Below are 25,969 nucleotides of genomic sequence, written 5' to 3' on the forward strand. Positions count from 1 at the left end.
GCTGCGCCCCGTGGGCCGCACCAAGGCCTACCACCAATACCCATTGTGGAGACAGAGCAAAAGATTGCCGCAGGGAGGACATTTTCAGAAACTCTGGAGGGAGGCCTTCTCAATGACAGTTCTGCTGTCAATGACAGTTCTGCTGTGTATGTGTGTCTGTGTGTGAGAGACGGAGAGTGTGTGTGTCTGTCTGTCTGTCTGTCTGTGTGTGAGTGTTTGTTCAAGCTGTGCACGACGCGTTTTGAATCTGCATAACTCCGCCTACTTTGACCACACCCTCCAGCCAGCCCCATTGTGACAGCACATGAATGTTCCGTGCTAAGATTCTATCTACTGCAGGCAGCGCACCTGGTTGGTGAAAAGCATTAGAATGCTCACACACACACAGGTGTAGATGGACAAGACAAGCCTATTCAAGATCAGCACAGGCACCATTTTTACTTACTTTTTTTCTTTTAAAAATGCATATAATACAACGCATTGAAAAACCGGTGGTCCACAAGAGGGAGACAATGTTTCAAAAAAGAATTCCTGCGGTCAGAAATGCAGTATGTATGGCAGAACTACTCATTGAATGCTTCAATTTAAATAGCAAGTGCTGACAGACAGCAGGGGCCTAGTTTGGTAGCCGACACAGTATATTTGCAACACTGTAAGAAAGGCCTAAATCTTAACACACCTGTTGCAGCAACCAGTAAAGACAAATTGATTGATTGATTGATTGATTGATTGATTGATTGCATATTGAATGCAATGCAATGTTTGACAGACATAGGTGAAAGCAAGGCCAGGCAAGGCGCAGAAAATGTTGCAATTGGCCAGGAGAAATCAAACAAAATGCTACACTTGGCCTGAGAAAAGTGCTTCTTTGACCCTGAAATCAATTCCCATAAAGGGTTAAAAGACAACTCGCGCTGATTTCAATTCAATCTGTTTTTAGAAACTGGATCAGAGAAGGAGTGCACTGGTCCCGGAGATACTGCAATAACGGGTCAATGCGTGGAGTGGACAGAGCAAGCTCTTCTTCCATCTCCCTGTTCCAAAAATCCATTTAATATATGGTCCCCAAATAGGGGACGTATCAGATATTAAACTGATAAGAACAGATACTACACTTGATCTTAGCCAAAAGGCCGAGAAGCGATACCGAAGCCGCTGCGCCCCGTGGGCCGCACCAAGGCCTACCACCAATACCCATTGTGGAGACAGAGCAAAAGATTGCCGCAGGGAGGACATTTTCAGAAACTCTGGAGGGAGGCCTTCTCAATGACAGTTCTGCTGTCAATGACAGTTCTGCTGTGTATGTGTGTCTGTGTGTGAGAGACGGAGAGTGTGTGTGTCTGTCTGTCTGTCTGTCTGTGTGTGAGTGTTTGTTCAAGCTGTGCACGACGCGTTTTGAATCTGCATAACTCCGCCTACTTTGACCACACCCTCCAGCCAGCCCCATTGTGACAGCACATGAATGTTCCGTGCTAAGATTCTATCTACTGCAGGCAGCGCACCTGGTTGGTGAAAAGCATTAGAATGCTCACACACACACAGGTGTAGATGGACAAGACAAGCCTATTCAAGATCAGCACAGGCACCATTTTTACTTACTTTTTTTCTTTTAAAAATGCATATAATACAACGCATTGAAAAACCGGTGGTCCACAAGAGGGAGACAATGTTTCAAAAAAGAATTCCTGCGGTCAGAAATGCAGTATGTATGGCAGAACTACTCATTGAATGCTTCAATTTAAATAGCAAGTGCTGACAGACAGCAGGGGCCTAGTTTGGTAGCCGACACAGTATATTTGCAACACTGTAAGAAAGGCCTAAATCTTAACACACCTGTTGCAGCAACCAGTAAAGACAAATTGATTGATTGATTGATTGATTGATTGATTGATTGCATATTGAATGCAATGCAATGTTTGACAGACATAGGTGAAAGCAAGGCCAGGCAAGGCGCAGAAAATGTTGCAATTGGCCAGGAGAAATCAAACAAAATGCTACACTTGGCCTGAGAAAAGTGCTTCTTTGACCCTGAAATCAATTCCCATAAAGGGTTAAAAGACAACTCGCGCTGATTTCAATTCAATCTGTTTTTAGAAACTGGATCAGAGAAGGAGTGCACTGGTCCCGGAGATACTGCAATAACGGGTCAATGCGTGGAGTGGACAGAGCAAGCTCTTCTTCCATCTCCCTGTTCCAAAAATCCATTTAATATATGGTCCCCAAATAGGGGACGTATCAGATATTAAACTGATAAGAACAGATACTACACTTGATCTTAGCCAAAAGGCCGAGAAGCGATACCGAAGCCGCTGCGCCCCGTGGGCCGCACCAAGGCCTACCACCAATACCCATTGTGGAGACAGAGCAAAAGATTGCCGCAGGGAGGACATTTTCAGAAACTCTGGAGGGAGGCCTTCTCAATGACAGTTCTGCTGTCAATGACAGTTCTGCTGTGTATGTGTGTCTGTGTGTGAGAGACGGAGAGTGTGTGTGTCTGTCTGTCTGTCTGTCTGTGTGTGAGTGTTTGTTCAAGCTGTGCACGACGCGTTTTGAATCTGCATAACTCCGCCTACTTTGACCACACCCTCCAGCCAGCCCCATTGTGACAGCACATGAATGTTCCGTGCTAAGATTCTATCTACTGCAGGCAGCGCACCTGGTTGGTGAAAAGCATTAGAATGCTCACACACACACAGGTGTAGATGGACAAGACAAGCCTATTCAAGATCAGCACAGGCACCATTTTTACTTACTTTTTTTCTTTTAAAAATGCATATAATACAACGCATTGAAAAACCGGTGGTCCACAAGAGGGAGACAATGTTTCAAAAAAGAATTCCTGCGGTCAGAAATGCAGTATGTATGGCAGAACTACTCATTGAATGCTTCAATTTAAATAGCAAGTGCTGACAGACAGCAGGGGCCTAGTTTGGTAGCCGACACAGTATATTTGCAACACTGTAAGAAAGGCCTAAATCTTAACACACCTGTTGCAGCAACCAGTAAAGACAAATTGATTGATTGATTGATTGATTGATTGATTGATTGCATATTGAATGCAATGCAATGTTTGACAGACATAGGTGAAAGCAAGGCCAGGCAAGGCGCAGAAAATGTTGCAATTGGCCAGGAGAAATCAAACAAAATGCTACACTTGGCCTGAGAAAAGTGCTTCTTTGACCCTGAAATCAATTCCCATAAAGGGTTAAAAGACAACTCGCGCTGATTTCAATTCAATCTGTTTTTAGAAACTGGATCAGAGAAGGAGTGCACTGGTCCCGGAGATACTGCAATAACGGGTCAATGCGTGGAGTGGACAGAGCAAGCTCTTCTTCCATCTCCCTGTTCCAAAAATCCATTTAATATATGGTCCCCAAATAGGGGACGTATCAGATATTAAACTGATAAGAACAGATACTACACTTGATCTTAAGCGGCGGCGACGACGACGGATGCAAAAGCAAGCGTCTATATCTGTTAAAGTTGTTTCTAAACTTTTACTTCCATGCCTTCTGTAATGCCAACTTACATTACGGAGACTTCAGTAGCATGAGAATAATATGAATAATTATTCTAATATTTGTTAATTTATATGCATCTCTAACGTCACCCATTGCTACCTTCCTGCTTCAAATTACGTTCTCTCTCTAACTAAAATACACTGTGCTGAGAAAGTAGTCAACATGTTAGGTCATCGCCTGTATTGTGGGGCAGTGTGATTCTTTCTTTTGATGTTGCACTATGCTGTTGTTAGTCTACGTTCACATTTGCGGTCAGCGTTGCCGCATGCGTCATGCGCCCCTATATTTAACATGGGGGTGCATGGACATGCATTGCACTTGTGTTTTGCGACGCATGCGTCACTGCGGCGCCCGCGTCCGGGCAAAGGATGCAGCAAGTTGCATTTTTGCTGCGTCCAAAGTCAACCAAAAGGACGCATGCATCGCAGGACGCAGCGTTCTGCATGCTTTTTGCTGCACTTTTGTTTGCGTTGTGCCGCCAACGCTGCGGCGCACAACGCAAATGTGAACGTAGCCTATGTGATCCGTTACGCAGCACATGCAGAAAAACTGCTGGATCTGCTGCAAAAAGCGACTTTCACATCAGCAATTCTTGCCAAAGTCACTGCCGATAGTGTCATACTCACCAAAGGGGGAGGCAAGCTAAAAGTGCCTAGGGCAGCAGAAACTCTAAATATGGCCCTGGGTGGCGCCAACAATATTTGTCTACCCTACAGCCACGTACGAAGTGGCAATCTACTAAACCTAATCTGAACGTAGGTGACCTTGTTCTTGTGAAAGACTGTCAAATTAATCGGAAACAGTGGCCACTTGGTCTAGTTATTGCAACATTCCCGAGCAAGGACGGCAACGTCCGCAAAGTTGAGCTAAGGATGACCAAAGGGAATGAACCTAAGACATTTTCTAGACCGGTATCTGAACTGGTCCTATTGTTGCCTTCAGAAGAAAGGAGTAGTGACATCCGTTGATGTCAGACGGGGAGTGTTCTGTCTCCGCCATCTAATTTGTTACCCCCGATTATTTGTTTGCATAATTGCAGTTTTCTCAGTATACAGGATTGATATATCCATACCTTTATTTGTAGTGTTTTGGCTCCCTCTAGCGGTCAGAGTTATGTTGCCAGTTCTATTTTTCTGTTTTCGTATTTTCCATGTCTGATTCTCCTCCCCCCTTTGCAATGCATTATGGTAGCTCAGCCTACATTTCCCTCCATTTTTCTTTCACTTCCTCCAGTTTGCCTTCCAGGAAAGACGCTTACACTTCATCCCCCTTGCGATTGCATTGCCGGTATGTCTTTATGCTCTCTGTAGATATTTCCGCTCTATATTAGCCTAGCTTAACCAGTTGCACTCCTAGTTCAGTTACTAGCCTTCTAAATGTCATGCATAACGTTTATCATGTGTAGTATGTATTTGTTCTATTCCATGTACTACTGATTCCATGTATATCATTGTTCACAGTTTCACCGCATCAATATACCACTACGTTTAATAAAGCACAGACTCAACCACAGTCTCCTTATTGGACCCCGGTATAGCGGTTTAGCTGACTGGATAGCTACGTGGGCCTGTCTCATTTAGTGAGGACAGAACAGTGCTATTGTGCTTTTGCCACTACCACCAGATGCACCACCACCATCAGTACCAGCTGGCAACCACCGCCCACGGGCTCTTCCACCAGACTTCCTCATTTTTTGTTAAATCTAACCAAAATAACAACCGTTGTATGGTACTGTAAAACAAGGTAGAAGGTGTATGTAAACTTGTTGAGAATTTAAATTAATTAATTTAAATCTCCCTTTTTTGGGGGGGAGACTGAACCAAAACTCAGGCCCAGTGTATAACACAACACAATGTAAGTGGCAGAAAGTGGCTGGAAGATATATGAAAAAATACAAGGACTGTAGTACAATTTCAATCTCCCTACAATGATCTCAGGATAAGTATGGCAGCAATAAAAAGGAATAAGCAAGATAACTGCAGAAAGGAGCAACAGGATTTTTGCTTTTAAAAAAGCAGTTGGTTTGCACAGCAGCGTGCAAACAGCAATGCAACTATCAGGGAGCCTTATAAGGCAGCCTAATAAGCTACAGAGCTGATGCACAGAAATCCAGCCTCCACTGTCTGTCCCTGCAAAAAAAGGTGGTGTTGGACAGTGGAAATCACTACAGCACAAGCAGTTTGGGGGTTAATCTTCCCTCCCTAACTATATCCCTTCTTCTGATGAAACTGCAGCCAGCAACCTCTCCCTTTTTTTCTTCACTTAGTTCTGTTCCTGACGGCTCTTTCAGACATCAGTGTCTCCTGTACCTGTGGTGGCAGTTTTCACCGGAGACATTTAAACACGTGGACCCATTCAAGTGAATGGGTCTGTGCCAGGGCCAGAAGGGCCTGTCTGGTTGTGGGCTGCCTTGACTGCTATGTTGTTAACAGAATCGGTGTTCTCAATACTCCCATACTGTGAAGAGTTGTGATGGAGCACAAAGTCACTGACTCCGTCACTTACCCCAGCAGCCATGGGTATCATTAGAAATATTGGTTTTGTAGCAAATCTTCCTTTCCTCCATCCAGGGTAATATTAGTAATATACCCCATCTGGTTCTTGGGACGGGGACAACATGGGCCTATGTGATTTCAAATGCCAGGACTGAATTTCAGCCCCAGTCCGTACCTGGTCTGTGCATATGTCAGTGTGGTCCACGGACAGTGTGTCTGTGAGCAAGATACTCTGACATGACCGTTTTTTAACAGCAGCACGGGCCGCAAAACGTGCTGCACACTGATGACACACTGATGAAATCAATGTGACACTTACCGGAGCCTGGGAATCAATGGTACAGAAACATCATGGGGACACCACTGTTCTTGATAACCAGCCATGATAAGGCTGACAGCTGAGGGTTACAGCCCGCAGCTGTTGTTTTTTTCCTGACTGGTTATCAAGAATACAAGGGAAACCACATATTTTTTTATTTTTTTATAACACAAATGCCAGCTGATAAATACTCCCATCAGTGACAGCAGGCATAAGCTGATGGCAATATTAGTCCCATCAGCCGACGCCTGTGACAGAGGTAAACTTTCAACATCAGACAGGTGAGGGATATTGTTTTTATTTTTGTTTACAGGGGACAATGGCTTCAGGGGATTAGGTGATAGGGCTCATACTCACCTGGAAGAAACACAGATGAGTCTCGCATGATAATACCCGGCGCTGCCGCTGGCACTCAGGAGCAGAGCGTGCACTGCATGTATTCCTATGCGGCCGCACGCTCCGATCCAAAATAATGTCAGTGAAAACATCAGGTCCCTGCGCCAAAAACAAGCTCCAATACAGCTCCTTAGATGGACAAACAGAATGTGGCACAGATCCATTTTTTTCTTAAAAAGTTAAGGTAATTTATTTTGTTTTTTTCTTGAATCTGTCTAAATTTGGTATTGCCATGATTATACAGACCTGGAGAATCGTCGTGGCAGGTCATTATTATTTTGGGATGAACACCATAAAAACAAAGTACAAAAAAAAATAAAAAATCAATGGCGGTATTGTGGCTTTTTTTCATCATTTCACCATAGTTGAACTTTTCTCCTGTTTTTCGGGACATTATATGATAAAATGATGATCGATGTCAATCAGAACGTCAACTTGCCCCTCAATAAACCATCCCTTGTATGGCAATATGGAAGGAAGAATTTAAAAAAGTTCCGGTTCTCCTGGGAAGGAAAGGGTTAATCGGGATAACATTCCTGGAAGTTCCCCATGCTAGTTCTCCAATGTGTCTGGGAGGGACACAAGGTGCTATTATTATTATTGTTATTATTATTATTATTATTATCAATTATAATTATGTTTACATTATATAATTACATGTAAAGTGCCATGTAATAAATGGCACTATAATAAACATAATATAAACATTGGTTTATTAATTATTGTTGTTTTTATTATATCATTATTATAATTATTAATCAAAATTATGATTATCATTTTAATATTTATTATTTCATAATCAAATTAAAACACATCAAGTTATTAATAGTAATCTAAAAATAGCACACATTGGAAATACAGTTTTATTTATGCAGAAATATTGTTTGTTCATTATTGAATGCAAACAAATCTGAGAAATGTGGTCAACAGAGGACATGTAGTGTGATTTGTGCAAAGCCTAGGCACAGCGCCCTCTATCGGTGTCACACAGTATTGGCTGTGTTTTGAACGTGCTCTGCTGCAGGGGGAGGGGTGATTTCTTCCCTTGGCTATGAGGAAAGTGAGCCGTGTTCGGTAGTGATGACCTCACAGGTCAGGACTCAGAGTATAGAGTCTATCGTTCAGTAGTGCACAGGTGAAACAACGCCACCTACAGTTACCGTGCTTCCCACCACCACGTCGTAGATTGCTCGTGTGACTACAAGTCCCAGCAGACTTTGCGAAGCAAATGTGACGTCATCATTGCATTATGGAGGAAAAATTAGGGAGAACGTCTGATACACGAGGCAGAAAGGAGCAAATCGTGGTGGGAACTGGCAGTGTGGTACAACGGGGATAGGGGGCGGTAGAGAACAAGGCAGCGGGAAAGTGAGGACGGCACCGGACGGCAGCCCGGTAAGTGCAAAGCGGGGCAGTGATCAGCTAATCACAGCCAAGGTTTCGGTTTGTCACAGTGCTGTAAGGAAAAGAGCAGAGAAATGAGGAGCTGACAACAGAGAGCACAGGGGATGAGGGGCTGACAACAGAGAGCACAGGGGATGAGGGGCTGACAACAGAGAGCACAGGGGATGAGGGGCTGACAACAGAGAGCACAGAGGATGAGGGGCTGACAACAGAGAGCACAGGGGATGAGGGGCTGACAACAGAGAGCACAGGGGATGAGGGGCTGACAACAGAGAGCACAGAGGATGAGGGGCTGACAACAGAGCACAGAGGATGAGGGGCTGACAACAGAGAGCACAGAGGATGAGGGGCTGACAACAGAGAGCACAGGGGATGAGGGGCTGACAACAGAGCACAGAGGATGAGGGGCTGACAACAGAGAGCACAGAGGATGAGGGGCTGACAACAGAGAGCACAGGGGATGAGGGGCTGACAACAGAGCACAGAGGATGAGGGGCTGACAACAGAGAGCACAGAGGATGAGGGGCTGACAACAGAGAGCACAGGGGATGAGGGGCTGACAACAGAGCACAGAGGATGAGGGGCTGATAGCAGAGAGCACAGGGGGTAAGGGGCTGATAACAGAGAGCACAGGGGATAAGGGGCTGACAACACAGCACAGGGGATAAGGGGCTGACAACACAGCACAGGGGATAAGGGGCTGACAACAGAGAGCACAAGGGATAAGGGGCTGATAACAGAGAGCACAGGGGATGAGGGGCTGACAACAGAGAGCACAGGGGATAAGGGGCTGATAACAGAGCACGGGGATAAGGGGCTGACAACAGAGAGCACAAGGGATAAGGGGCTGATAACAGAGAGCCCTGATCCCCTGTGCTCTCTGTTGTCAGCCCCTGATCCCCTGTGCTCTCTGTTGTCAGCCCCTGATCCCCTGTGCTCTCTGTTGTCAGCCCCTGATCCCCTGTGCTGTGCTCTCTGTTGTCAGCCCCTGATCCCCTGTGCTCTCTGTTGTCAGCCCCTGATCCCCTGTGCTCTCTGTTGTCAGCCCCTGATCCCTTGTGCTCTCTGTTGTCAGCCCCTGATCCCCTGTGCTCTCTGTTGTCAGCCCCTGATCCCCTGTGCTCTCTGTTGTCAGCCCCTGATCCCCTGTGCTCTCTGTTGTCAGCCCCTGATCCCCTGTGCTCTCTGTTGTCAGCCCCTGATCCCCTGTGCTCTCTGTTGTCAGCCCCTGATCCCCTGTGCTCTCTGTTGTCAGCCCCCTGATCCCCTGTGCTCTCTGTTGTCAGCCCCTGATCCCCTGTGCTCTCTGTTGTCAGCCCCTGATCCCCTGTGCTGTGCTCTCTGTTGTCAGCCCCTGATCCCCTGTGCTGTGCTCTCTGTTGTCAGCCCCTGATCCCCTGTGCTCTCTGTTGTCAGCCCCTGATCCCCTGTGCTCTCTGTTGTCAGCCCCTGATCCCCTGTGCTCTCTGTTGTCAGCCCCTGATCCCCTGTGCTCTCTGTTGTCAGCCCCCTGATCCCCTGTGCTCTCTGTTGTCAGCCCCTGATCCCCTGTGCTCTCTGTTGTCAGCCCCTGATCCCCTGTGCTGTGCTCTCTGTTGTCAGCCCCTGATCCCCTGTGCTGTGCTCTCTGTTGTCAGCCCCTGATCCCCTGTGCTCTCTGTTGTCAGCCCCTGATCCCCTGTGCTCTCTGTTGTCAGCCCCTGATCCCCTGTGCTGTGCTCTCTGTTGTCAGCCCCTGATCCCCTGTGCTCTCTGTTGTCAGCCCCTGATCCCCTGTGCTCTCTGTTGTCAGCCCCTGATCCCCTGTGCTCTCTGTTGTCAGCCCCTGATCCCCTGTGCTCTCTGTTGTCAGCCCCTGATCCCCTGTGCTCTCTGTTGTCAGCCCCTGATCCCCTGTGCTCTCTGTTGTCAGCCCCTGATCCCCTGTGCTCTCTGTTGTCAGCCCCTGATCCCCTGTGCTCTCTGTTGTCAGCCCCTGATCCCCTGTGCTCTCTGTTGTCAGCCCCTGATCCCCTGTGCTCTCTGTTGTCAGCCCCTTATTCCTTGGGATCATAAAAACTCGCTGTTCAGGGTCTCTGTCCATAGGGGAAGAAAATATTTTTTTTTTGTTTTTTCATTGATTTTTTTGTTTGTTTCATTTTGCCTTCGGAAAGTATCATAAGACCAAAAGTGGCCAAAATGTATTACGCCTCGTTCAGACCTTAGTGTTTTTTCATGTATGCAAGATTTTTGTTGTTTTTCATCAGTTTTTCTGGTATGCCACAAAAAATAATGGCGTTATATTCTGCTTTCCCAATTAAACAGTTGGTGACAGTAGGGTGGCACATAGATGGAGCCATAGCCCTGCGTTGGTGAGTTTGATCTGTGATTTTTAGATCGAGCTCGCAGGTCTCCATGTTTTTGTAGGGACCGCTCAATCCACATAATACGCAGACATGTGAATAGCCCCATAGTTAATCGGTACTACACCTGTCCGTGAATAATCACACATAAAGGTGCACTGGACAGGAAAGGGTTATGCTTGTGGAGGGTGCACTCTATTGGCTTTGGCGATTGTGTGTGCTGTGTCTTCTGCCAGTGTTAACCCTTTTATAACCAAGGCGTATAGCGATGATGCAAGTTCACGTATTTTCTATGGAGGAAAAGAGCAATTTTGGTAATTCCAATTACTGCTTCAAGAGCGTAGTTTTTTTTTTTCTTTGCATGTGATTTTTGCACTTGTTTTATGAAATAAAAGGGAGTTTTGGTGCGCAGCGCCCTTCTTTTGGTTGTGCAGACTATTGCCTCTATTTTGGCTCTGACGTCACAATGAATCAGTGAGCGCATACGGACCGTATGTAACATCTGGCGGTAGATTATTCCATGTTCTCACTGTTGATATTAGACTGCTTGAAGCTGCTGAAAAAGACTGTGTGTGCCGGGAGGAAAGCGTTAACATGCAGGCCACAAGTTGGGTGCTCAGCGCCCTCCATTGGTTTGAGTCAAACATTTCCCATTTCTTAGAGGACATTCCCCTCCCCCATCCTCTATGTGAGGAACTGACCCTGGAAATGTGTAAAGTGCCTAATTTATTCTAAAATGTCCTCTTCTTATTCTCCCACTCCTTGTTTTTAGAATATGAACAAAACCTTTTATCAACAATCTCCAGTCTTGTAACCCTACCTTCCCCCAGTCTGGTGAGATTTTTATGTTGCAGCATTACTGCACCTCTTAGCTAAGGTCTTGTTCACATGCTGTGTTTTTGCTGCATTTTTTCAGTGGAAGAATGTGTTGAAATTTCATTGAATCCAGTCTTCCATCTACCCGTCAAATGCTCCTGTACCATTTGGCTGCAACACAATCCCAAAGCATGATTGATCCACCCCCATTCTTAATGGTAGGCCAGATGTTCTTTTCCTGAAATTCTGTGCCCTTTATTCTCCACACATACTTGATCATTGTGGCCAAAGAGTTCTATTTAAACCTCTTTGGTCGACAGGACTTGTTTCCAAAATATATCAGGCTTGTTTAAATGTTCTTTAACTTATTTCTGATGCTGAATTTTACAGTGAGGATGCAGGAGAGGTTTTCTTTCTGATGACTCTTCCATGAATGTCGTGTTTGTGCATGTGTCTCTGAACAGTAGGACAATGTACCACAACTGCAGAGTCTGCTAAATCTTTCCGAAGTTATTTTGCAGTTAAATGGGGGTTCTGATTTGCTCTCTAGCAATCACATGAGCAGCTATCACTGGAATTTTGCTTGGTCTCCCAGACCTTATCTTGACCTCCACTGTTCCTGCTAACTGCCATTTCTTACATTTTGAACTCAAGCACTTTGCTATCTTCTTATAGCCTTCTCCTGCTTTGTTGGCCTCCACCATTCTCACTGTTAGGCAGCTGCTTAGAAGAACCCATGGCTACTGTTTTTTGGCACAAGGTTAGAGGAGGCTGTATTTTTATAAATACCGGAAATTTGCATCACCTGGTCTTACGTAACGATGATGGTGAACAAGTTATAACCCTAACAGGCTAATCATTTGGTCAAAGTTATCTGAGCACACTATTCTCCAAGGGTGCCCAAACATTTTCATTAACCCATTTTTCCTTTTTGTAATTTTTAACTTGTAAAAGATGAAAATATATATATTTCTTTTATTTGCCTAAAATACAAAATAAATGTGTCATCTTTAACTTTAGACCAGGGGTGCCCAAACTTTTACATGACAATGTATATCTAGTATATACATTTTTCCATCATGTAATTTATACAGATAAAATGTATATGTGTAAATATATATACTTATTTTAAGGGATTATAGTGGCATCATCATGTCTACTGTGTTGAATGTCAGATGCACGGGGTGAATGATGGAACAGGGAGCTTATGGCTCCATGTGAGGGTTGCCAACTTCACCTTTTATTTTTTTTTCTGGACAGCTTATCCAAAAATCACCGACAGACAGTATTTTTTACATACATACTGTAAAACCATATTAAGTCATTATGATTATAAGTGATCCATGTCTACGGCCCATAATTTTGACAGGAAAGCATCAGTTTGTAACATAGTAACATAGTTAGCAAGGCCGAAAAAAGACATTTGTCCATCCAGTTCAGCCTATATTCCGTCAGAATAAATCCCAGATCTACGTCCTTCTAAAGAACCTAATAACTGTAAGATACAATACTGTTACGCTCCAGGAAGATGTCCAGGCCTCTCTTGGATCTCTCAACTGAGTTCGCCATCACCACCTCCTCAGGCAAGGAATTCCAGATTCTCACTGCCCTAACAGTAAAGAATCCTCTTCTATGTTGGTGGAAAAACCTTCTCTCCTCCAGACGCAGAGAATGCCCCTTGTGACCTTCACCTTCCTTGGTATAAACAGATCCTCAGCGAGATATTTGTATTGTCCCCTTTATAAACTTACACATGATGATTAGATCGCCCCTCAGTCGTCTTTTTTTTTCTAGACCAAATAATCCTAATTTTGCTAGTCTCTCTGGGTATTGTAGTTTCCCCATCCCCTTTATTAATTTTGTTGCCCTCCTTTGTACTCGCTCCAGTTCCATTATATCCTTCCTGAGCACCAGTGCCCAAAACTGTGCACAGTACTCCATGTGCGGTCTAACCAGGGATTTGTACAGAGGCAGTATAATGCAATCATTGAAACTGTGTGGGTGGCGACAACCGCGACTGAATGAAATGAAGTACACCCTTATCACTAAATGAGCAGGTACAATCTAACTATATAAAGTACTTTTTGCACATGATTAGATCACCGTTTTTAAATAATAAAATGTGTTAGTCATTGCATCACTAACCACACACTGGGGACAGGTGACATGCTAAAAAGCACATGGCCGGTTCCCTTTAACCCCTTAACCCCCAAGGGTGGTTTGCATGTTAATGACCGGGCCAATTTTTACAATTCTGACCGACCACTGTCCCTTTGTGAGGTTATAACTCTGGAACGCTTGCATGGATCCCCGTGATTCTGACTTTGTTTTCTCGTGACATATTGTACTTCATGGTAGTGGTAAAATTTTCTCGACATTACTTGCGTTTATTTGTGAAACAAGGGAATTTGGCGAAAACTTTGAAAATTTCGCAATTTTCCAACTTTGAATTTTCATGCCCTTAAATCACAGAGATACGTCACACAAAATACTTAACCCCTTAAGCCCCGAGGGTGGTTTGCATGTTAATGACCGGGCCAATTTTTACAATTCTGACCACTGTCCCTTTATGAGGTTATAACTCTGGAATGCTTCAACGGATCTTGGCGATTCTGACATTGTTTTCTCGTGAGATATTGTACTTCATGATAGTGGTAAAATTTATTCGATATAACTTGCGCTTATTTGTGAAAAAAACGGAAACTTGGCGAAAATTTTGAAAATTTCGCAATTTTCCAACTTTGAATTTTTATGCCCTTAAATCACAGAGATATGTCACGCAAAATACTTAATAAGTAACATTTCCCACATGTCTACTTTACATCAGCACAATTTTGGAACCAAAAAATAAAAAATCATATTTTTTCACAAAAATGATATTTTCGCCCCCAATTTTTTATTTTCCCAAGGGTAAGAGATGAAATTGGACCACAAACATTGTTGTGCAATTTGTCCTGAGTACGCTGATACCCCACATGTGGGTGTAAACCATTGTTTGGGCGCATGGCAGAGCTCGGAAGGGAAGGAGCGCCATTTGACTTTTCAATGCAAAATTGACTGGAATTGATATGGGAGGCCATGTTGCGTTTGGAGAGCCCCTGATGTGCCTAAACATTGAAACCTCCCACAAGTGACACCATTTTGGAAAGTATACCCCTTAAGGAACTTATCTAGATGTGTTTTGAGAGCTTTGAACCCCCAAGTGTTTCACTACAGTTTATAACGCAGAGCCGTGAAAATAAAAATTCCTTTTTTTTTTCAGAAAAATGATTTTTTAGCCCTCAGTTTTGTATTTTCCCAAGGGTAACAGGAGAAATTGGACCCTAAAAGTTGTTGTCCAATTTGTCCTGAGTACGCTGATACCCCACATGTGAGGGGGAACCACTGTTTGGGCGCATGGCAGAGCTCGGAAGGGAAGGAGCGCCTTTTGGAATGCAGACTTAGATGGATTGGTCTGCAGGCGTCACATTTCATTTGCAGAGCCCCTGATGTACCCAAACAGTAGAAACCCCCCACAAGTGACCCCATATTGGAAACTAGACCTCCCAAGGAACTTATCTAGATGTGTTGTGAGACCTTTGAACCCCCAAGTGTTTCACTACAGTGTACAACGCAGAGCCGTGAAAATAAAAAATCCTTTTTTTCCCACAAAAATGATTTTAGCCCCCCAAATTTTTATTTTTCCAAGGATAACAAGAGAACTTCGACCCCAAAAGTTGTTGTCCAATTTGTCCCGAGTACGCTGATACCCCATATGTTTGGGTAAACCCCTGTTTGGGCGTACGGGAGAGCTCGGAAGGGATGGAGCACTGTTTTACTTTTTCTACGCAGAATTGGCTGGAATTGAGATCGGACGCCATGTCGCGTTTGGAGAGCCCCTGATGTGCCTGAACAGTGGAAACTCCCAAATTCTACCTGAAACCCTAATCCAAACACATCCCAAACCCTAATCCCAACGGTAACCCTAACCACACCCCTAACCCTGACACACCCCTAACTCTAATCCCAACCGTAAATGTAATCCAAACCCTATCCCTAACTTTAGCCCCAACCCTAACTTTAGCTCCAACCCTAACCCTAGCCCTAACCCTAGCCCTAATGGGAAAATGGAAATAAATACATTTTTTTAAAATTTTATTATTTTTCCCTAACTAAGGGGGTGATGAAGGGGGGTTTGATTTACTTTTATAGCGTTTTTTATATCGGATTTTTATGATTGGCAGCTGTCACACACTAAAAGACGCTTTTTATAGCAAAAAAGTTTTTGCGTCTCCACATTTTGAGAGCTATAATTTTTCCATATTTTGGTCCACAGAGTCATGTGAGGTCTTGTTTTTTGCGGGACGAGTTGATGTTTTTATTGGTAACATTTTCGGACACGTGACAGTTTTTAATCACTTTTTATTCCAATTTTTGTGAGGCAGAATGACCAAAAACCAGCTATTCATGAATTTCTTTTGGGGGAGGCGTTTATACCGTTCCACGTTTGGTAAAATTGATAAAGCAGTTTTATTCTTCGGGTCAGTACGATTACAGCGATATCTCATTTATATTATTTTTTTATGTTTTGGCGCTTTTATACGATAAAAGCTGTTTTATAGAAAAAATAATTATTTTGGCATCGCTTTATTCTGAGGACTATATAACGTTTTTATTTTTTTGCTTATGATGCTGTGTGGTGGCTTTATTTTTTTTTTTCTTTATTTAGGATTTTTTTTTTTTTTTTCTTTTTTTACTTTGTCCCAGGAGGGGACATCACAGATCGCTGATCTGACAGTTTGCACAGCACTCTGTCAGATCAGCGATCTGACATACAGCTGTGCAGGCTTACCAGCGCCTGCTGTGGACCCGGAAGTACTCCCTGCAGGACCGGGATGCAGCCCCGCGGCCATTTTGGATCCGGGGACTGCAGGGAGGAGACGCTTGGTACAAGGTGAGTACATCGCCTTGTACCGATCGTCTCAGGGAAGCACGCAGGGAGCCCCCTCCCTGCGCGATGCTTCCCTGTACTGCCGGTACACTGCGATCATGTTTGATCGCAGTGTGCCGGGGGTTGATGTGCCGGGGGCGGTCCGTGACCGCTCCTGGCACATAGTGCCGGATGTCAGCTGCGATAGTCAGCTGACACCCGGCCGCGATCGGCCTCGCTCCCCCCGTGAGTGCGGCCGATCGCACATGACGTACTATCCCGTCACTGGGAATTAAGTCCCAGGTCACCTTGACGGGATAGTACGTCATATGTGATTAAGGGGTTAAAGGGAACCTGTCACCCCCAAAATCGAAGATGAGCTAAGCCAACTGGCGTCAGGGGCTTACCTACAGCATTCTGTAATGCTGTAGATAAGCCCCCGATGTATCCTGAAAGATGAGAAAAGAGGTTAGATTATACTCACCCAGGGGCTGTCCCGCTGCGGTCCAGTCCGGGGCCTCCCATCTTCTTAAGATGACGTCCTCTTCTTGTCTTCAGGCTGCGACTGGCGTACTTTATTTGCCCTGTTGAGGACAGAGCAAAGTACTGCAGTGCGCTGGGCCTCTCTGACCTTTCCCGGCGCCTGCGCACTGCAGTACTTTGCTCTGTCCTCAACAGGGCAGACAAAGTACACCTGCGCCGGAGCCGCAGCCTGAAGAGAAGAAGAGGACGTGATCCTATGAAGATGGGAGGCCCCAGACCGGACCGGGAGGCCCATCGGACCGGACCGCCCCCCCAGGTGAGTACAATCTAACCTCTTTTTCTCATCTTTCAGGATACATCGGGGGCTTATCTACAGCATTACAGAATGCCCCTGATGCTGGTGGCCTTAGCTCATCTTCGATTTTGAGGGGTGACAGGTTCCCTTTAATAAGAAACATTTCCCACATGTCTACTTTACATCAGCACAATTTTGGAATGAAATTTTTTTTTTTTTATAGGGAGTTATAAGGGTTGACAGTTGACCAGCAATTTCTCATTTTTACAACACCATTTTTTTTTAGGGATCACATCACATTTGAAGTCACTTTGAGGGGTCTATATGATAGAAAATACCCAAGTGTGAGTGTGGATGTATGCCTGAATCTGGTGAAAGCTCCGTATCATACCCATTCCTAGTGTTGTTGAATGTACTTGAGTGATTGAGCTACATAGGCCAGATTGTGCCATCCAGCTCCAGGCACGAGTTTACTGCATCAATTTGCAGTGACTGCCAGTGCGGCACCGTGCCCAACTAGTGCGCTTTCCTAGCCCTAGTTAGGGTGGTTAGTGGCGTCCGTCAGTGCGGCGCTGTACGCATTCTGTGGGGTAAATCTTTAATTAGTCCTGACAACCGGTCAGTGTAGTGTGGGAACTCCCGCTTGATCTCAGCATCTGACTCAGGGCGTCCTCAGGCGCGGGCTCAAAAGCTACCGAGGGTCAGAGCGAGATCAATCACCAGCATGGTGGGGGTGAGTTTCAGGGATCCCACTAGCGTCCATCTGCTGCACCCTGTGACTGCTAACAGGGCACAGCATTTCCTTTGATTCCCTGCGACTCTGGGAAGCAACAGAGTTCGCATCAGTTCATATCGAGTGACGGAACCCGTGTTTATTCTGGCGTATTACCGCCATATAATGCCGCCATTACCTAGCAGCAGGTTCCATCTCTTCACGGTGGACCCCGGGCTGCAAACTCACCTTATTACTATCTTTATATTTATTCAGTGCGTTCCACCAGCCCTAACATAGATGGAATGGTCTGCAGGCGTCACGTTGCATGTGCAGAGCCCCTGATGTACATAAACAGTAGAAACCCCCACAAGTGACCCCATATTGGAAACTAGACCCCCAAGGAACTTATCAAGATGTGTTGTGAGAACTTTGAACCCCCAAGTGTTTCACTACAGTTTATAACGCAGAGCCGTTTTTTTTAGCCCCCAAATTTTTATTTTCCCAAGGGTAACAATTTGTCCTGAGTACGCTGATACCTCATATGTTGGAGTAAACCCCTGTTTGGGCGTACTGGAGAGCTCGGAAGGGAAGTAGCACTGTTTTACTTTTTCAACGCAGAATTGGCTGGAATTGAGATCCGACCCCATGTCGCGTTTGGAAAGCCCCTGATGTACCTAAACAGTGGAAACCCCCAAATCTAACTCCAACCCTAACCCCAACACACCCCTAACCCTAATCCCAACCCTAACCATACCCCTAACCTGAACATTACCCTAACCCTAATCCCAACCCTAACCACTCTCTTAACCCCAACCCTTACCCTAACCCCATCCCTAACCGTAATCCAAACCGTAAATGTAATCCAAACCCTAACTTTAGCCCCTATCCTAACCCTAACTTTAGCCCCTATCCTAACCCTAACTTTAGCCCCTATCCTAACCCTAACTTTAGACCTAACCCTAATGGGAAAATAGAAATAAATACTTTTTTAAATGTTATTATTTTTCCATAAGTAAGGCGGTGATAAAGGTTTTTTTTATTTGCTATTTATAGCGGGTTTTTATATTTGGCAGCTGTCACACACTAAAAGACGCTTTTTATTGCAAAAAATAGTTTTTGCATCACCACATTTTGAGAGCTATAATTTTTCCATATTTTGGTTCACAGAGTCATGTGAGGTCTTGTTTTTTGCAGGACGAGTTGACGTTTCTATTGGTACCATTTTGGGGCATGTGACTTTTTTTTAATCGCTTTTTATTCCTCTTTTTCTTAAGCAGAATGAAGAAAAACCAGCAATTCATGAATTTCTTTTGGGGGGCATTTATACCGTTCCGCGTTTGGTAAAATGGATAAAGCAGTTTTATTCTTCGGGTCAGTATGATTACAGCGATAACTCATTTATATAATTTTTTTTAATGTTTTGGCGCTTTTATACAATAAAAACTATTTTATGGGAAATATAATTATTTCCAGGACGTCATCCTGACAGCACTATGGAGGACGTCCTCCTCCCCCTTGCTGGGACATGAAACACACGAGAGTTCAAAAGGTCCGGTCCCACCCCCAATCCTCAGTGTTTTTCCTGTCCCTGCAAGGGACGCACGAGAGAAGCTGCGCAGCTTACCGGAGCTCAGGGGGATCGTGCGGCTTGCCAAATCCTTCCCCCTGTCAAGAGGCTCAGGGCAGAAACCCTCCAGAGGGGGGTCCCTCTGCTCCAAAGACCAGCGGCCGCTCCTCCCAGTGGGGGGGCTCTCGGCCGCGGACACGGTCCCCGAGGTCGGCAGCCTCCAGCAGCGTGTACGCCGGGCTCTGACTCTTTCGGCGGAAGTTCCGGGGACCGCGTCACTTCCGGTTTGCGCCATTCGTTGCCGGCACATCCGGTAGCGCTGGAGATACAGGGGAGGCGTGCACTCCAGCGAGGACTCAGGAATTGCAGCACTTTGCAGACGCTGACAGCCGCAAGGAGCACCGATACTCCGGAGCCATGGAAAGCATGCCACCTGAGGATGGGGTAAGTGCGCAGAGCGCAAACTCCCCCTGCACCCTGGTAATAAGAGCCACCCTGTTACTTTCCCTATCTTATATTGTTTAAGGATAAGGGAACTCCGGCTGTCCCCCCTGGTCAAGTTAAGAAATCTGGAAAGGCTTCTGGGAAATCCAGTAGATGTCCGATATGCAGTGCAAAACTCCCGGACACCCATGGCAAAACCTTATGTTCAGATTGCACATCTAAGGTTATGAGAGACGAGCAGCCCACCCTATTGTCTGAGATGAGGTCCTTAATAAGAGAAGAGGTCCAGGCTTCCCTAGCTACCATGGTGGAAAAGCCCAGCCCTATGCCCAGTCGCAAAAGGGCCAGGCGGGAGCCAGAATATACTTCCGATGACAGGTCTGACTCTGAAGACCTCGTCTCTGAGGAAGAGGGCGAGCTTCTTTCTGGAAGCCAGGACCATCAGAGGAAGTACCTTTTCCAGGCGGAGGACACAAATGAGCTGGAGCAAGCGGTGCGATGCACCATGCAAATAGAAGAGACATCTAAGCCGCAATCTAGGCAGGACCTGATGTTTGGGGGACTTATGTCACGTCGGCAGACAGTCTTCCCGGTTAGTGAGCATATCAAGGCCATGGTGCTCGAAGAGTGGAAAGAAGGCGGAACGTCGGCTGACACTGTCTAAAGACTTTAAAGCGCGCCTACCCTTTGAGCCGGATGACGTTAAGCTATGGGACGAGATACCCAAGGTGGATGTCCCGGTGGTGAAGGTCGCCAAAAAGACAGCTATCCCATTCGAGGACTCATCGACCTTGCGCGATCTGATGGATCGTAAGGCGGACATATTGCTAAAGAGAGCCTGGGAGTCTTCCGCGGCTCTAATTAAGACCAACATTGCAGCTACCTCGGTAGCCCGGTCTATGCACCTTTGGATGGGTCAATTAGAGGAGCATCTCTCTAATAAGACCCCAAGGTCAGAGATCCTAAACTCTCTCCCTATAATGAAATCCGCTACTGCTTTTCTATCTGACATGACGGCTGAGTCAGTCAGATTTTCAGCCAGAAACGGATCATTATCTAATGCGGCTAGAAGGGCGGTCTGGCTAAGGTCTTGGTCGGGGGATAGTGCGTCCAAGACAAAATTGTGTTCAATCCCCTTCTCAGGTGCAAGGGTGTTTGGTCCTTCCCTCGATACTATCTTAGAGTCGGCTTCAGACAAGAAAAAAGGGTTCCCAGAGGACAAGCCTAAGAGGCCTCAGTCCTTTCGGAGAGGGTTTCCCTTTAGAAGACAGTCCGACTACAGGTCCGACTTCAGAGGGGGAAGGTCCAATAGAGGTTTTAATAGGGGTTCCCGTGGCCACGGTAGTAAGAACAGGAGTTTCTTCTTCAGCCCCTCCTCTAAATCCAAATCGCAATGACGCCACTCTTATAGGGGGAAGGCTTCGCCATTTCGCGGTAAACTGGAGCAGAGTCACTCAGAATCAATGCGTCCTTCGTACTATCTCAGAAGGATACAGTATAGAGTTCTACTCCCCTCCACCAGACAGGTACATCGTACCTACGGTGGTTATGCAAGACTCTCCCATGTTAAAAGACTTAATGGACATGCTTTCCTCAGAAGTCATAATACCAGTACCTCCGCTAGAGGTAGGCCAGGGTCACTACTCCTCCCTGTTCTCCATAACAAAACCGTCAGGCGACTCACGCACAATCGTAAATTTGAAACCTCTGAATGCCTGGGTCAGGTACAAGAGGTTTCGTATGGAGTCCATCCGTTCTGCAATCCTTCTAATAGATCAGAACGCGGTAATGTGCACTCTCGACTTGAAGAGTGCCTATTATCAGGTCCCTATCCACCATCTATCTCAGAGGCTTCTGAGGTTCGCGGTAGTTCTGCCGTCCGGGACCTGTCACTACCAGTTCCAGTGCCTGCCGTTTGGACTTGCCTCAGCACCTCGCGTATTTACAAAGCTGGTGTCGGAGATAGTGGCTTTCCTAAGAAACCAGGGGATTATAATAGTCCCATATCTCGACGACTTTCTCCTGATAGCAAGAACACCAGAGATCCTATCGGCTCGCAGGACCCGAACCGTCGCGATAATGGAACACCTGGGATGGATCATAAACTGGCAGAAATCAGACCTGATTCCGGAGCACAAAAAGGTCTTCCTGGGTGTCTGTCTGGATTCTGCAAACAGAATATCCCTACTACCCGAATCCAAGCTGGAGGCAATACAGATTCAGATCAGGCTCCTACTAGAACGCAGAGTCTCAATAAGGATGGCCATGAGAGTGCTAGGCCTAATGACGGCATGCATACCATGCGTAAGATGGGCGCAGTTCCATTCAAGACCACTACAGAGCTTAATCCTCTCCAAGTGGGACCGTCGTCAGTCTTCTCTGGACAGTACTTTATATCTACCAGATCCAGTACGAAGATCTCTCCTGTGGTGGACAGACCCAGAGAAACTAAGAACTGGAGTACTATGGACTACCGATCCCTACGTAGTAGTTACTACAGACGCCAGCGCCTGGGGCTGGGGAGCTCACTTAGAAGGGAGGATCCTCCAGGGACGATGGCCTCCAGACGTCGCTCGCAACTCATCCAACTTCAGAGAGCTGTATGCCGTCTGGGAAGCCCTGAGAAGGAATCGTCGCACTCTGGAGAATCGTCACGTCAGGGTATTGTCCGACAACGTGACAACCGTTTCCTTTTTAAAACACCAAGGTGGCACAAGACACCATCTTCTCCAGGAGCTGGCGGGGAGAATATTTCGCTGGGCAGAAAGGTCGATCCTCTCCATCTCGGCAATCCACTTAGAAGGCTCCCAAAACGTCATAGCGGATTACTTGAGCAGAAGAAGAGTGTTTGCAACAGAGTGGGAACTCAACCAGGACATCTTCCAGGAGCTGTGCCGGCGTTGGGGCACTCCCAGTATAGACCTCTTCGCAAACAGGAGAAACTCGAAGGTCTCAAGGTTCTTCTCGCTGAACCCTCGGGATCTGCCGGAAGGGATAGATGGTCTAAGTCAGAGTTGGACGGAGCCCCTCTCATATGCTTTCCCTCCTCTAGCACTAATCCCGGCTGTTCTCAGGAAGATCAAGGAAGAACAGGCTCAAGTAATTTTGGTAGTTCCATACTGGCCAAGAAGGAGTTGGTTCTCCCTGCTGGTAGACCTGGCGATAGAGAGTCCAGTGGAGCTCCCTCACAGACCAGATGTAATCCACCAGGGCCCAGTGTACCATCCGGACCCAGAGAAGCTACATCTCTCAGCCTGGATCCTGAAAGGAACATCCTGAAGGCAAGAGGCCTGTCCGACCAGGTCATATCCACTATCAAGGCTAGTAGGAAGCCGGTCACGTCAGCAATCTACTTGAAGATCTGGAGGCGTTTCTGTCTGGAGGGTGGCAGGTCTGAGGTTGCGGCAGGCACTCCCGACTTACCCAGAATTCTGGATTTTCTGCAGGCTGGGTTCGATAAAGGGCTTAGGCCGAGCACCTTGAAGGTGCAGATCTCGGCACTTAGCTCCTTTCTAGACTATCCCCTGGCAACACACCCTTGGATAGTTAGATTTATTAGAGCCACCCAAAGGTTGCGCCCCACCATTAGACAATTATCTCCTCCTTGGGACCTTAACCTTGTCCTGAGATTCCTCTGCAAAAATAATTACGCCTCGGCGGATAACATGTCCATTTCAGCCCTGACACGTAAAACGGCATTCCTAGTGGCGATCACCACGGCTAAGAGGGTGGGGGAAATCCAAGCCCTGTGCACACGGGACCCGTACCTCCAGATTAGAGACGATAGTGTGGTCCTAAAACTAGATCCCTCGTTCGTTCCAAAAGTGGGAACTCTAAAAAATAGGAATCAGGAGATAGTGTTACCATCCTTTTGCTGTAACCCTTCCAATTCTAAAGAGGAAGCTCTGCATTCCCTGGATGTCAGACAGGCGGTCATCGACTACCTGTCAGCCACCAACCCATGGCGTATCGACCCAAATCTGTTTATTTTGTTCGGCGGTAAGAATAGGGGAAAGAAGGCCTCTAAGGCCTCCATTGCTCGGTGGATCACTTCCGTGATCTCCGAGGCCTACCAGTCGGAGGGCATCCCTCCTCCAAAGGGTCTCCATGCACACTCTACTAGAGGGATGGCTACTTCTTGGGCTGAGAGGGCAGGCGCCTCTCTAGAGCAGATTTGTAAGGCCGCTACATGGGCTAGTGCGAATACCTTTTGCAAACATTATAAGCTTGATGTTTTGTCTGGTCAGCATACTGCATTCGGGAGAAAAGTTCTCCAAGCGGTAATCCCACCCTGAGGAGGTGCTTTGGTACTCTCCATAGTGCTGTCAGGATGACGTCCTGGAAAATAGGTATTAAGCTTACCGTTAATGATGTTTCCAGGAGTCCATCCTGACAGCACGGGTAATTCCCTCCCTGTTAATTTAGTTATGCTAACGTAATGTGAACCTGACATGTCTGTACTATGTTCCTAACATATGATGTAATATGTTCCTAAATACATGGTGTTATGTTCTTTACCATTAAATATAATTTTTTGCATCTCCCTTGAGGCGGTTCTTGTTACAACACTGAGGATTGGGGGTGGGACCGGACCTTTTGAACTCGTGTGTTTCCTGTCCCAGCAAGGGGGAGGAGGACGTCCTCCATAGTGCTGTCAGGATGGACTCCTGGAAACATCATTAACGGTAAGCTTAATACCTATTTTTTGCATCGCTTTATTCTGAGGGCTATAACTTTTCTATTTTTTCGCTGATGATGCTGTATGGCGGCTCGTTTTTTGCGGGACAAGATTACGTTTTCAGCGGTACCATGTTTATTTATATCCGTCTTTTTGAACGCTTTATTCCACTTTATGTTCGGCTGTATGATGATAAAGTTTTTTGCCTCGTGGTTTTATTTATTTTTTACGGTGTTTACTGAAGGGGTTAACTACTGGGACAGTTTTATAGGTCGAGTCGTTACTGACGTGGCGATACTAAATATGTGTTCTTTTATTTTTTTTTTTATTTACATAAAGAAATGTATTTGTTGGAACAATTTTTTTTTAATTTGGATTTTTTTTTTTTTTTTTTTACACGTTAATATATATATATTTTTTAACTTCTTTACTTTGTCCCTTGGTGGGACATCACTGTATAGTGTCAGATCGCTTATCTGACACTTTGCAAAGCACTGACAGGCAGTGCAGGAGGCTTGCCGACGCCTGCTCTCAGCAAGCGCTTGCAAGCCACCCCCATGCAGGACCTGGAAGGACCCCAGCGGCCATTTTGGATCCAGGGCCTAATGGGAGGAGACCCTCAGAACATCGCGATCACGTTGCGTTGTTCTGAGGGTCTCAGGAAAGCACGCAGGGAGCCCCCTCCCTGCGCGATGCTTCCCTATGCTGCGATCATGTTTGATCAGTGTTCCGGGGGTTAATGTGCTGGGAGCTGTCCGTGACCGCTCCTGGAACATAGTGCCGGATGTCAGCTGTGATAATCAGCTGACACCCGGCCGCGCTCTCCCCGTCAGCGTGGCTGATCGCATATGACGTACTATCCCGTTGAGGTGGTCATAGGGGCCCAGACCACCTCGACGGGATAGTACGTCTAATGTCAGAAAGGGGTTAAGACCTTCTCTTGCCTGTCTCCTTTCCTTTTATTCATTTCTTTATCTAAATACAAGTACAGAAAACTTTTCACACACAGCACTAATTATACATCTCACTGACATATTTCTATCTATCCTATTCTGACAGTTCGGGCTCTGAATTTATTGTACTTGGCTGATGGAATGTCGGGTTTCTTTTGAGATGTGTTAATAAAAATCAAACGGCACATGTGTGATCTGTGTGCGATAATTTTTTTCCTCAGTCCCACCCCATGACTTACATTGGTAAGTGTGATTCGATTCTCGCAGACAATTGCAGCATGCTGCAAATTTTTTTTTTTCTATTTTCAGTCTGACCCAAGCTGAGAAAACTATCAGATGAACACTGAATCATTATATAACATTGGTTATACACCAGTGTGAGCGAGCCGTTAGGAGTTGTATGTCACCTTATCACTTTTCTTACATGTGCCAGAAAGTTTTGGCAGCTGATGCAGGCATCTGCCTCGCTTCTGTATCTAAGCTTATGGCCACATTCACTCGTTCAGTATTTGATCAGTTTTTAACATCACTATTTCTAAGCAAAACACAGGAGTGGATGATAAATATAGAAGTGATGACGTGTTTCTATTATACTTTTCCTCTAATTGTTCCACTCCTGGTTTTGGCTTACA

At 45.9% G+C, this 25,969-nt stretch overlaps 1 protein-coding gene and 3 non-coding genes across 5 annotated transcripts in view; 1 reads left to right on the plus strand and 3 right to left on the minus strand.

Moving 5' to 3' along the window:
* Positions 1 to 954: 954 nt before the first annotated feature.
* Positions 955 to 1,145, minus strand: LOC143771049 (U2 spliceosomal RNA). The gene has a single exon (XR_013214946.1). It is a non-coding gene; the product is annotated as a U2 spliceosomal RNA (small nuclear RNA).
* Positions 1,146 to 2,108: 963 nt separating this feature from the next.
* On the minus strand, positions 2,109 to 2,299 carry LOC143771051 (U2 spliceosomal RNA). Its single transcript, XR_013214947.1, has one exon. It is a non-coding gene; the product is annotated as a U2 spliceosomal RNA (small nuclear RNA).
* Positions 2,300 to 3,262: 963 nt separating this feature from the next.
* On the minus strand, positions 3,263 to 3,454 carry LOC143771137 (U2 spliceosomal RNA). Its single transcript, XR_013215028.1, has one exon. It is a non-coding gene; the product is annotated as a U2 spliceosomal RNA (small nuclear RNA).
* A 4,402-nt stretch (positions 3,455 to 7,856) lies between these two features.
* ENDOV (endonuclease V) overlaps positions 7,857 to 25,969 on the plus strand; it is a 162,542-nt gene continuing 144,429 nt past the window's right edge. The window contains exon 1 of one of the 2 annotated variants that reach the window (XM_077253325.1): positions 7,857 to 8,126. The gene's annotated coding sequence lies outside the window, so the exon portion shown is untranslated. The remainder of the gene's footprint in view (positions 8,127 to 25,969) is intronic. The other variant, XM_077253323.1, reaches the window with a different exon arrangement.

Source organism: Ranitomeya variabilis, chromosome 4, assembly GCF_051348905.1.
Source record: "Ranitomeya variabilis isolate aRanVar5 chromosome 4, aRanVar5.hap1, whole genome shotgun sequence".
Classification (NCBI taxonomy): domain Eukaryota; kingdom Metazoa; phylum Chordata; class Amphibia; order Anura; family Dendrobatidae; genus Ranitomeya; species Ranitomeya variabilis.